Here is a 12,690-nt window from a genome sequence, read left to right on the forward strand (position 1 = left end):
TTTTGATTTTCTCAAACTAAATGATTTTCTTAACTTTTTTTTCACCCTCTAAAATCTGAATGGGTTTGAGTGTTGTTCTAAATCTTTTCACATATTCATAAACACTATCATTTAGATTTTAGATTAAGGATTCTCCATTAGCCTTTTCATGTCTTTTGCTTGAGAAGGCTGATTTTTAAAGAGTCCAAATTTGCATATCATTTCATAGCATTATCATTGAAATCCACTTGTTTGGTTGCGATCGGTGCCGTGCGTTTAAGAGCTCAAGGAGGAGCTGCCAATGACATGAATGACTGATTGCTAGCTTCAAGGTGTTTGCATAAGGATGCACAATGGTAAGAAGCTACCACTTAGTATTAGGACTAGAGTGATTGAGCTTGTTGTGTGATTGCTTGTATTGAAACCTTTGATATTGGATTGCTTGGTCAGTTGAAAAAGACCCTCAGTTTTTTAACCGTTAGTGGTTTTTCTGGGTGAACAATCTTATGCCTTGTTCGTTTTTTATTTCTAGTGTGTTGCTTATTATTAATCTGGAAATTCTATCACAAGATCACACACTCCACTTTAGCATGTTAACTTAACCTTTTGAATGCTAAATGAAAGTTTGAAAATCTGCTCACACACCACTTTAGTTGTTGATAGCACTGGGATGCCTACACTGATAGATCCTTTGAGTGCATAAGTTGTCACTTATCCTTTGGTGTTTTTGATTTGTGTTGTTTACAAAAGTTATTTTTGATTTACAAGTCAATCTGTGTCTTCAGATTTTAGCCACTGTGTTGTCAGAGTTTTGTCTGCTTGATTAGTCCCTAAGTGATCATATAAAACAAAAATTGGAGTCCGATTACTGACAGTGATTTTAATCAAGTTAATTAGGTAGATAAATCACCTAATACAAACTTTCAATTGGTATCAGAGCACTACTCTAAAAGCAAATAGAGGGATCCTAGGGTGTTGTTTGTTTTTAGGTGTGTTTAAATGGAAAGAAATCGAGTTGCAGGGTCTTGTAACTCTCTTCCTTTATTTGATGGCAGCAACTATGCTGCTTGGAGAGAGAAATTTGAAATTTTTTTAGATGCATATGATGAATTAGCTTATGAGTATCTCACTATTGAGTGGATTCCTCCCACTCGAACTGTTGATAGGATTGAAACACCTAAGCTTAGGTCCGAATGGTCTGTAGCCAAAGTCACGGCCTCTAGCTCCAACAAGAAGGCTAGAAATTCTATTGTCACTGCACTATCTTCCTCATAATTTGCACACATACAACATTGTGTCACGGCTAGTCAAGCTTGGAACAAGCTTAGGGTTGTTCATGAAGGGGACAAACAAGTTAGGTCACCTAAGCTTCAAATGGTTCATGCCAAATTTGAAGAAATTAGGATGAAAGAGTCCGAATCCTTTTCTGAGTTCTATGAAAGGTTGGAAGCCCTTACAAATGAAGCCATGTCCTTAGGAAAACCTTATGATGAGTCTACAATTGTCCAAAAGGTCCTTAGGTCCTTACCAAAAAGATTTCAATCTAAGAAACATACAATTCAAGAAGTCCAAAACTTAGATGAACTTACAATTGGAAAATTGGTTGGAAAACTCAAGACTTTTGAGATGGAGCTCGAAATGGATAAGAAGGACAGCAAGAAATCTAAGGATATTGCCTTGCATAGTGTAAAAGAGGTTAATGAAAAAATGACTGAAGAATCATCAACATCCGATGATGAGGTTGACTTGTTTGTCAAAAAATTTAGGCGAATTCTTAAGAATAAAGGGAGATAAGCTAGGACTAGTGGTAACAAATTCAAGGACTTCAAGTTCAAACCTCAAGGAGAGAATTCATTTGAGAGAAAAGAAGAGAGGAAGCCTAACTTTAAAGAAGGAAGAACAACCAAGAGAGATGTGAAATGTTACACTTGTGGTGGAATAGATCAAATAACAATTGAATGCGCAAATAATAGAAAGAATTATTCTTCAAGTAAGAATAAAGCCATGAAGATCACTTGGAGTGATAGTGAGAGTGAGGACTCAAATGATTGTGAATTTTCATCTGACATTGAGGGTGATGAAGTTGCATTTGTTGCATCAATCAAGGAGATTGAACAAGTTGATGGTGGGTCTGACTCAGAATTTGCTCTTGATGATGAGTCTTACACTGCACTCTGTGATAAGTATGACTAGCTTTTCACCGAAACACTTAGCATAAAGGAAGAAAATCAGAAACTAAAGAATGCTAAATTGAAATTGAGTGAGAAAATTGAATCATTAGAGAATGAATTAGAAAATGTGGCTATCTTGAAACAAAATCTAGAGAGTCAAGTCAAAGTGCTTAAGGAGAGCAACATCTACTTTAAATCTTCGAATGAGAAACTTAAAAAAGAAGTGAATGATACAAATGAGAGTATTGTTGAGCTCACCATTAGGGCTGAAAAAGTTGATAGGATGCTTAGGATAGGGAAGCATCATGGGGACAAGACCGGTTTGGGTTTTAGTGAAAATAGTCCTAGTGTATCTAACACAAAGATCATTTTTGTGAAGTCAAAATCTGATCATGGTGTCAAAAAGGGTCTAGGTTTCATTGACATTGGTCAAAATGCATCTCATTCTAAGTCAAGTCAAGCTACACCAAGTGTCCACAAATTGATTGCTCAACTTCACATAGAAAAACAAGGTTTGTCCCGGTTTGTCATCATTGTAATGTCAAGGGTCACATTAGACCAAATTGCAACAAACTTAGAGAAAAGAAATCAAATGAAGTAAAGAGAAGTATTTCTCTACAAGAGCAAGTGAACAATCTACTCAAAGAGGTAACCAAAATTGCCTAACTTGTCACCCCACTTCCCAAAAATAAGTCAAGTCCACATCAAAAATGGGTTGTGAAGAGCTCCACTAAATGTCTAGTACCCATGACTGCATTTTCAGCCACAAAAAGAAAAATGACAGGTGTTAAGGAAGTATTCACTTCACTAGCACCTTATGATGGTGGGATTGTCACTTTCGGGGGTGGTGAAAAGTCTTATGTGAGTGGTAAAGGAGTGGTCCATGTTCTTAATGTACCCAATGATTGATCTATCTTCCAATATTTGTACTTCAATGTCAATTTTATTTTATGTCTAAGTTTGCATTTTGCATAATAATTGGAGGATATCAACACTATACTCACACTCTACTTGATTTCAAAAAGGGATCTTTGCACATAAATTTTAATATGTCAGTGAGCATAATCATTTCTTCTTGTCTAATGTAAGCCTTGAAGTCTCTTTTTCTTAGAAACTTTGACAAGTTAAGTTAAAATTGTTGGGTAACTTTCAAAGATAATTTGCTTGAATCTGATCTTTGATCTCTTGGGTTAATTCTTCATTTGTGTCATTTCTTAACTCAAATTAAAAAAAAAAAAAAAAAAAAAAAAAAGGTGGCCAATGAAGTCACGAACAAAATGTTCTAAAATCACTACAAGAAAAATCTTAATAGACATCACTGTTTTAATTATATAAACTGATATTATAAAGTTTTAGACATCGGTTAATTTTTAATTTTTTAGACGATGTTTTAATTCATTAACATATCACCAATTTTTTTTTTTTTTATATCTTAATTTTGTACTTTTGATTAACTTTTTTTTATCTGATAACTATATTTCACCTTAAAAAAAAAAAAACACGGGGCCAACTTAAAAATTTTAGCCAAGTTTCCAACTCTCCAGTCACGACACACATTTCCTCAGACTCCTTTTTTCTTCTTTGGCTCGGACACTCTCCTTCTCTTTCACTCACTCGATCTCTCGCCCAGCTCTATCCTTCTCTAGTTCTCTCTCATTCTCATTCTCAGTCGATCTTGGCGGCGCCATTGCCGTAAGTCCTTGGCGTCGGTGGCTCTCATTCTCCTTCCTCTCTTTCTCGTCAGTGGCGTCCTTGAGTTATAGCATTGATCAACTAGTGTGTGGAAATTGTAAGCTCAATCCCTCGTCTCTTTCACACTTTCCCCTTATCTATACCTCCTCCTTGTGGGTTTCTTCTTTCTGAAAATAGGGTTTCAAATTAGGGGTTTTTTGTGGTTTCTGTTTTTGTTCAAATTTGGGGTTTTCTTAGTTCGTTTATACTGGGCTCCAGAAAATTAATCAAGAACAGGTAATGCATCTCTCTCTCTCTCTCTCTCTCTCTCTCTCTCTCTCTCTCTCTCTCTCTCTCTCTCTCTCTCTATTCTTCTCTTCGATAAAACAAATCTCGAAGTTAAGAATCAATTTGGGTTTCAGTCTCAAATCTAGGGCATTTCAGAAAGAAATTTAATTATATTCACCGCAAACGACTGGTAATAAATGGGTCAGTGAAGGTTTTAGTGTTAGATCGGCCTTTTGTCCACCATCTTGTTACATTGGAGTTTGGGTCAGGTATTTTCTCACTTTTGACCATTATAGTAATTAGATGATAATTATGTTTGAATAAACTTGTGCAGAATTTGGGTATTGCGATCTTGCTCACTAGAACAAAGTTAAGGTTTTATCGACTATATATACTTTACAGGTTAGCTTCTTCTCATTTTGATTTGATTTTGTTCAATTTCTTCACAATTATACGAGGCTTAATTAAATACTTCTCTTTATTTCTTCTTCTGTGTTTGGTACAAGAAACCGTTAGCCTAATGACAAAGACAAAGCTACTCTGCAACATTGCACACCAACTGCTTGACAAATTCTCCACTAGAACGAAAAAAAATGTTAGCCTTTAATCTGTTATGAGATAATTAAGCAAAACTCTTTAACTATTTAGCTGCTATTAATATATATATTACATTCTACTAGCTGTTTCATAATATGGTCATATACTAATTAATTTAGTTGCTAAGGAATAAGTATATAGGTTTGGGTTTGATTATGATTGTGCTATCTTCCATAGGCTATTTATTCTTTACTATGCCTATTTATGTGAAACGAAAAAGTATTAGCATAAAGCTCCTTATATCCATGCATACTTATAGAACTATATATATCAAAAAAGGAATGCTTATAATTTTCATATAAAGCAGAGGGAGGGAGAGAGAGAGAGAGAGAAAGAGAGAGAGAGAGAGAGAGAGAGAGAGAGAGAGCTATCCACTTCAAAATTGATTGTACTATGTATACAAAGCCTGCCTGCATGTATATTAATAAGTGCATTTAATGCTTTCTATCTTTACGCCTTTTCTTTGGGCTATATATCAAGGCAATTAAAAAAGCTTGTACATATGTATCCATCTATCATTCTCTTGATGATAAGTATAAAATTGCATGTGCCAGGCTTCATTCCTTTACATGAAACTAGTTTTAACTTGGCTCTCAGCCACTGTGTTTTAGACCTTAGCTTAGCTATATAGGTAGCTAACTCTATTACTAGTGCAACATTCCTTAGGCTAGCTTGTATGCATGAAACTAAATGGAACATTGAGAGTTGAGTTGAGACACACCACAAAACTCTCCCTGCCTGACATGCTAGCTAGGTCCCCCATCTTTATTTATATACAGGTTGCTCTGCTAGCTGCTTTGTCATTCATACCATCTCTCTCTCTTAGAAACACATGCATTCAATAAAGCTATGAACAAAAAAGTAATAGAGTGAAGTTTTCACTTGGTATCTGACTATCCCTAGGGGTTTGAGTTTTTCTTTTTCTTTTTTTTGAATTGTTTGTTGTATGTGTACAAATATTTCTGCCAATTTGAATTGTTTGTTGTTGATGACAGATAAATCCTATCAGTCTCAAAACAGTTGATAAATGAAATCCCTAATACTACTTGTGATAGAATGATATCTGAATTTTGATTTAAAATGTGAATACAGATTTGTTTGCTAAAATGTAATTTATTATAGCGTGGTTGCACTCCACTTCCCATAGGTGTCATGTATTAATCCTATCATTCATTTTGTATCAATATTTCAATTAAGTATGTCAAGGAATTGAAGTTTTTGAATGAGTGCTCCACGGAAAAAGGATTTACGTTGATACACAACATGTAAACCTTGTTGTAGCATTGGACATATCAGCCGTGAGATTGTTATAGCCTCATTGGTTTCTTATTGCATAATGCAACCCTCATTAGACCCCTCTTCTATGTAGGCCATTATTTCAAGCATTATTACTTGATAATGTTCAAAATTACATTTGCTAGCTAGTAGAAAGTCCCTAATTCAGGTTTGACAGAATAACAAATCTAAATGTTATTTAGGAATTTTTTAATGTGCAAATCTGTATTTTCTTCATTCGATCTTTTTCCTTAAGACACTTTTAAGCTTTAGAAATTGTTTTCCAGATTTTCAAGTGTGGTAAACAATCTCATGGTAGTCCAACAAGATATAATGAGATACATTAGAAAGAAACAAATTGTTAGGATGAAATATATATATATATATTGTTCTATTTGAAAAGAAAAAAAAATCTTCCCAAGTAATAAGAGTGCAATACCAAGGAAAGACCAAGATCATGGATGAAGAATGGATAAGCTGTGAAATGTTATTGTTACCCCCAAAACCCACAATTATTTTTAAGGCCCTAAATGTTGCTTTTCTGCCATAATTTTGCTGTGTTGCACTCCTAAGGACACAATCCTCATGCCTTAACAGTTAATACTTATGCCACGCTACACTATACTTGCTAACTTATGACTTATAAGTGCTTTGTCTAGGCTAAAATTAGTGGAACTTCATTGATGTTTTATATAAATATGCAACTTGAATAATAACACACACAGAAAGAGTGAAGATCATTGTGTTATCTGTAAGTCTCTTGGTTTTGTCAACCATACTATTTGTACATTGTGTTAGAGAATTTCGTTACATGTATCGTGCATGCTATATATAGGTGGTTCATCCCATCTATGATGAAACTCTTTACTTGAATGAGAGACATAAGAAACAACTGAAGGAGGGGTTCAGTAAGAATCCTAAACTAGTTTTTACCTCAATTAATCTAGATAAGTAGCAATGTCCTGCTGTAGTGTTGTTAACAAGTAATTTTATATGCAGATGTGGAGCCATGGACATTTAAGCAATACCTTGGTGAGGCAGTTTTTATTCCAGCAGGATGTCCTCATCAAGTGAGAAATTAATAGACAAGTAATTATACAGCTGAACAATTTAGTCAATTAAGGAAGCTAGGCATTAATGTTCTATGTATATTAGAAGTATTTGTGGCTTTCTTCTAGACCTGTTTGGTATGGTTAAATTCCTATTTGATACTTAAAAATAACTTGTATGCTTTTCTATAGATTTGTTTCATTGTACTTCTTATATGTCTGAGCCATCTATATTCTACTGCATGAGTTTCTTTGAGTTCTTATGGTCATGAATAATCTTTTAGAGAGTTTGCAAAACAGAGAGAAAAAAAAAAAAAAAGAGTTTTAGGACCATAAACCCTTAATTTTAAGTACCTTGGTTAAAACAATACTAACTTAATGGAACTAAAAGGATTTAAATTTAGGACTTCCAGCTTAAACTCTCAAATGAGCTCTAATAGGTTCATTACTATTCAGCTAATAACTTTGCTCTACTGCATCAGATTCTGATTATGAGTGAGCTCTTCATCTTCTTCTTTTCCAAGGAAAAGAAAAAGGTCATATCATAGGAGGCTGTGTTTCCTGTTTCTTCATGAAAAGATAATGTGTCATTGGATACCAACCACAACAATAGAAGACTTTTCAGATGATATCAATATCAATAAAATAAGGTTCTCTCTCTCTCTCTCTCTCTCTCTCTCTCTCTCTCTCTCTCTCTCTCTCTCTCTCTCTCTCGGTACCAATTATGAAGCTAAAGGTTGATGTTGTGGTGGGTGGCAAGGAATACAAGCCTTTAAAGGTTGCAACAGCAGTGGCAATTTATGTTGTAGGAGGAACAAAAGCATTAGACATTGAGAAAGCAATCTATGTGCTCATTCAAGAAGTAGATGTGGTAAAGGTACATATTTAGTTTTTAATATATCCGTGATATATCCATAGTTTTTAGAAAGCATTCTCTGTGATATATCAATAGTTTTTAATATATTGGCTTCTGTACTTAACAGAGGATGGAATTTAGTTGTGATTTTCATGTGACTTAACTTGGAATTATTATAATCTAAAGTATATAATTTTTTCTTAAACCGGGTGTTGCACTTGAAGTTAGGCTACTTTTGCATAGAACTTGGAAGATATTGTAATATGTTTTCTCTGCATTTTCCATCTCCAACTTTTATGGTTTTCCATGTTTGTGATCCCTTTGTGAAAAACAGATTGCTGGAGCTGGTGCTGCTAGCCTTGTGCTTGCTAATGTTGCTGCAGAAGCAAGACATGCATCTGAAATGGTTGGAACAATATATGGGTGTTGTATTATCTGTTGGTACCTTTTTGAGCATTTTGTGGATATGAAGATACTAGCTAGTTGACATTCCAATCTTTTGTATAGGCAAAATTTTAGCCTAGTTACATTGCACTGCCATGCCTTAATTATTTTGTACATATTGGCAGTGTTTAGGATCTAGAGATGGATTTTGTGAAGGTGCTTATGGAGATAGAATAGTGATTTTGGGGTATACATGCATTGATGAGGGCTATCCATATTTTTAGATTGATTTGTAATCTATTTTGTTAACTTGATTACTCTTGAGTTTGGATGTTGGATTAATTTATATGAATGAAAGAATTGAAGTTGGATTACTTTAGAAGCTGACTAATTGTTGTGTGGATGCATGCCAATCAATTTCTATCCATTCCAGAAGTTTACTTTGGATTACATATCAGATTATGTAAAAAAGCAACGATAAGGAATAGAGTTTTAACATCATTTAAAAAACAAAAAACTGATATCTAAAGCATACTTTTATATCAGATTTTAAGTACAAAAACGATATGTTATATATCTTTTTATATCAGATTTTAATTACAAAAACGATATGTTATATATTTTTTTATATCAGATTTTCATTACCAAATATCTAACATATCGTTTTTGTAATTAAATCTGATATAAAATCTGATCTAAATATATAACATAACCCAAAACGATATTGAATACATTGTTTATATCAGTTTGAAAAAAATAACGATATAATAAGTATCTTACATATCAGAATTCAGTTTTTAAGATATCAGAAATGTTTAAATTCGATATCGTTGGTTGTATATGATATCAGATTATCAAACAAATAGGATATCTAATATACTACAGACATCGGTGGAAAACCGATATCTAATATGGGAGAATAGATATCACCACTCAATATATCGGTCAGAAACCTAAATAGATATCGGTTTTTCTTGTAGTGAATCAAATTTCAAGAAGTGTGACCAAAGAAGTCACATCCCTAGAGAGTGATAAGGTGTCCTTATAGAGTTCTAGGGTAAAAAGTCGCAAAATTGGACCACAACATTGCACTGAATCTGGGAGTCTGCTCAAAATTATTTAAAAAAAAAAAATGTGCTTAAGTTTTGATATCAAATCAGAAATTAACTTGACTGATCAGCTTGTGCACTCACTTTATTGAATAAACTTGCTCAACATTGGTTTTCACTTTCTTTGTCATTGTTTTCTCCTAGGAAGAGTCTTGATTGCTTACCATAACCTCCCTATATCCCAAATGTGCTCATTTGATCGTAAAATCTTGCAAGTTTCTCTTTTTCATATCAGTTGGAGTGGGATAGATGTGTTTCAAATCCTTTCATGAAAATTTCATGCATTTAGTGTCCTTTGGTTTCAATTCAATTGTCATGTTTTAGTTCTAAATTTCAATAAAACAATGAAGCACAAGTGTTTGGAAGTAAGAACTTTGATTTATAAGTTCTCTTTGTTATGTCAATTGTCATGGTTTCATCTCCTCAAAGATTCCTCTATCCTTCTGTCAAACCATATGGCTGCTTTATGTTCCAGTTTTGTTACGTACGAATTTTGTTCATTGTGACTAGTCTGCAATCGTCACATACAGTCATTTTAACAGCCTCATTCAGCTCTTTGGGTTACTGTTCATTAAAGGGCATTTCAGACTTTTCTGCATACCTATTTTCTTCTCTAGCTGTCCCTCATACTACATGTCTATATTCTGCAAGCCCGGTATAGAGATGCAGCAGCTGCTGCAGATTATTAGCTTTAGGGGGAGTTAGCATTTAGGGGAAGTTAGTCTTTAGGGGGAATTCAAATTTCAGGGAAGTTATAGCATTTACTTCAGTTTCTTTTTGACCATGTTGCCATTGATTTTTCTTGCATATTTTCCAACTCTATATACTCTTGAACTTCACTTTTATTTGTTTTTGTGTGCCCTTTTGTCTTTCCGTGACAAAAAGGGGGAGAATGTATTTGTTTAAACTGCATTGGTTGCTGTGCTATCATGTTTTGTGTTGTGCTTGTGCTTGTGCTTGTGCTTGTGCTTGTACTTCTTCTAGCAGATACATTTTTGGAAGCTTATACCAAAGTGTTGGGCTGAGTGTTGAGAGTCTTGTGAGGTGAATGGGTTGATGTTTTGTCAAGAAAAGCCAAAGGGGGAGATTATTAGTTTCTAGGATTTGATATATTGGTTTTTCCTTGTCAAAACCATTATATTTATTTTTTTAATTATTCACTCATAAGTTCTAGACTAGAATTAAGGGTAAGATCTCTTGTGTTGAAGAAATCAAGAATGAAGTTGCAATATAAAAAGATGGGATTAATGTCATTTTGCTCCCCAGACTATTACACATGTATCAGTTTGCTCCCCAGACTTCTAATTTGGAAAATTAAGGACCCTGACTTTTTCAATTTTGCCAATTAAGGTTATTCCGTCAATTTATACATTTTTCATCTAAAATGTCGAGATGATCAAGCAAAATTTAGCAAGAAATAAAAGAGGAAAAATGATGCATGAGGAAAAAATGATAAGATCTAATTGGAAGGGACCATTTTGCCCTCAAAGATTTGGATAAAAAATGTGTAAATTGACAAAAGAACCTCAATTGGTAAAATTGAAAAAGTCAGAGTCCTTAATTTTCCAAATTAGAAGTCTGAGGAGCAAACTGATACAAGTGTAATAGTCGGGGGAGCAAAATGGTATTAATCCCTAAAAAGATCTAAGGTATACATACTGCACTTCATGCATTTCACGAAAAAAACAGTTTTGTGTCTATTTGACTAGTCATTCACTGATCATAAGGACAATGTTTTTCACATACAGTGGTTAACACTTAAATGACACTGTCACTTCAGTGGGCCATTTCGGGTTTTGTTTCTTAAAGCCCATTTCATTTAAAGCCCAATTTATGTTTTTCTAAACATGCATGTGCACAGCACATGAATTGTTTCCTTCAATGAATCAATCAGATCAGATCTTGCTTCTCATCATTCTCACGCCACTCACTCACACACCTCAGCACTATTCATCTTCTTCCCCATTTCTGAATTTTGCAAAATAAAGAAATATATGATTTTACAGCTCCACATTCTTATCCTCAGCTGTACTAGGATACCTCTCTAGGACAAAAGGAATATGCCTTTTATTTGTCTCTTGCGAACAGCCATTGATTGGCTTCCACGTGGCACGGGCAGACATGGTGAGGGCGTGTGTGTGTTGTACGGGGTATATGGGTGTAATGGTCTAGCTTTTTCTGTGTGGGTTGATGAACATATTTTCTGTGGGTACTCTTGCTGCGTTTTAGCTTGGGCGTTTTTGTGGGTGTGCTCATCCTTTTCAAGTAAAAAAATGTTTTTGATTTTCTCAAACTAAATGATTTTCTTAAATTGTTTTTCACTCTCTAAAATCTGAATAGGTTTTAGTGTTGTTCTAAATTTTTTCACATATTCATAAACACTATCGTTTAAATTTTAAATTAAGGATTCTCCATTAGCTTTTTCATGTCTTTTGCTTGAGAAGGCTGATTTTTAAAGAATCCAAATTTGCATATCATTGAAATCCACTTGATTGGTTGCGATCGGTGCCGTGCGTTTAATAGCTCAAGGAGGAGCTACCAATGACATGAATGACTGATTGCTAGCTTTAAGGTGTTTGCATAAGGATGCACAATGGTAAGAAGCTGCCACTTAGTATTAGGACTAGAGTGATTGAGCTTGTTGTGTGATTGCTTGTATTGAAACCCTTGATACTGGATTGTTTGGTCAGCTGAAAAAGACCCTCAGTTTTTTAACCGTTAGTGGTTTTTCTGGGTGAACAATCTTGTGTCTTATTCGTTGTTTATTTCTATTGTGTTGCTTATTATTAATCTGAAAATTCTATCACAAGATCACACACTACACTTTAGCATGTTAACCTTTTGAATGCTAAATGAAAGTTTGAAAATCTGCTCACACACCACTTTAGTTGTTGATAGCACTGGAATGTCTACACTGATGGATCTTTTGAGTGCATAGGTTGTCACTTATCCTTTGGTGTGTTTGATTTGTGTTGTTTACAAAAGTTATTTTTGATTTACAAGTCAATCTGTGTCTTCAGATTTTAGTCACTGTGTCGTCAGAGTTTTGTCTGCTTGATTAGTCTCTAAGTGAACATATAAAACAAAAATTGGGGTCCGGTTACTGACAGTAATTTTAATCAAGTTAATTAGGTAGATAAATTACTTAATACAAACTTTCACCTATATATTAAATAAAACGACTAACTACATATATATATATATATATATCAATGAATCATGAAATCAAAATAGAAAACAAAAATAATTTATATTTCTACTAAATTAACATGCATACAAGGAGTAAAATTTCGGTTTCAAGGAAATTTTCG

Source organism: Dryas octopetala, chromosome 2 (assembly GCF_963921425.1).
Source record: "Dryas octopetala chromosome 2, drDryOcto1.1, whole genome shotgun sequence".
Classification (NCBI taxonomy): Eukaryota; Viridiplantae; Streptophyta; class Magnoliopsida; order Rosales; family Rosaceae; genus Dryas; species Dryas octopetala.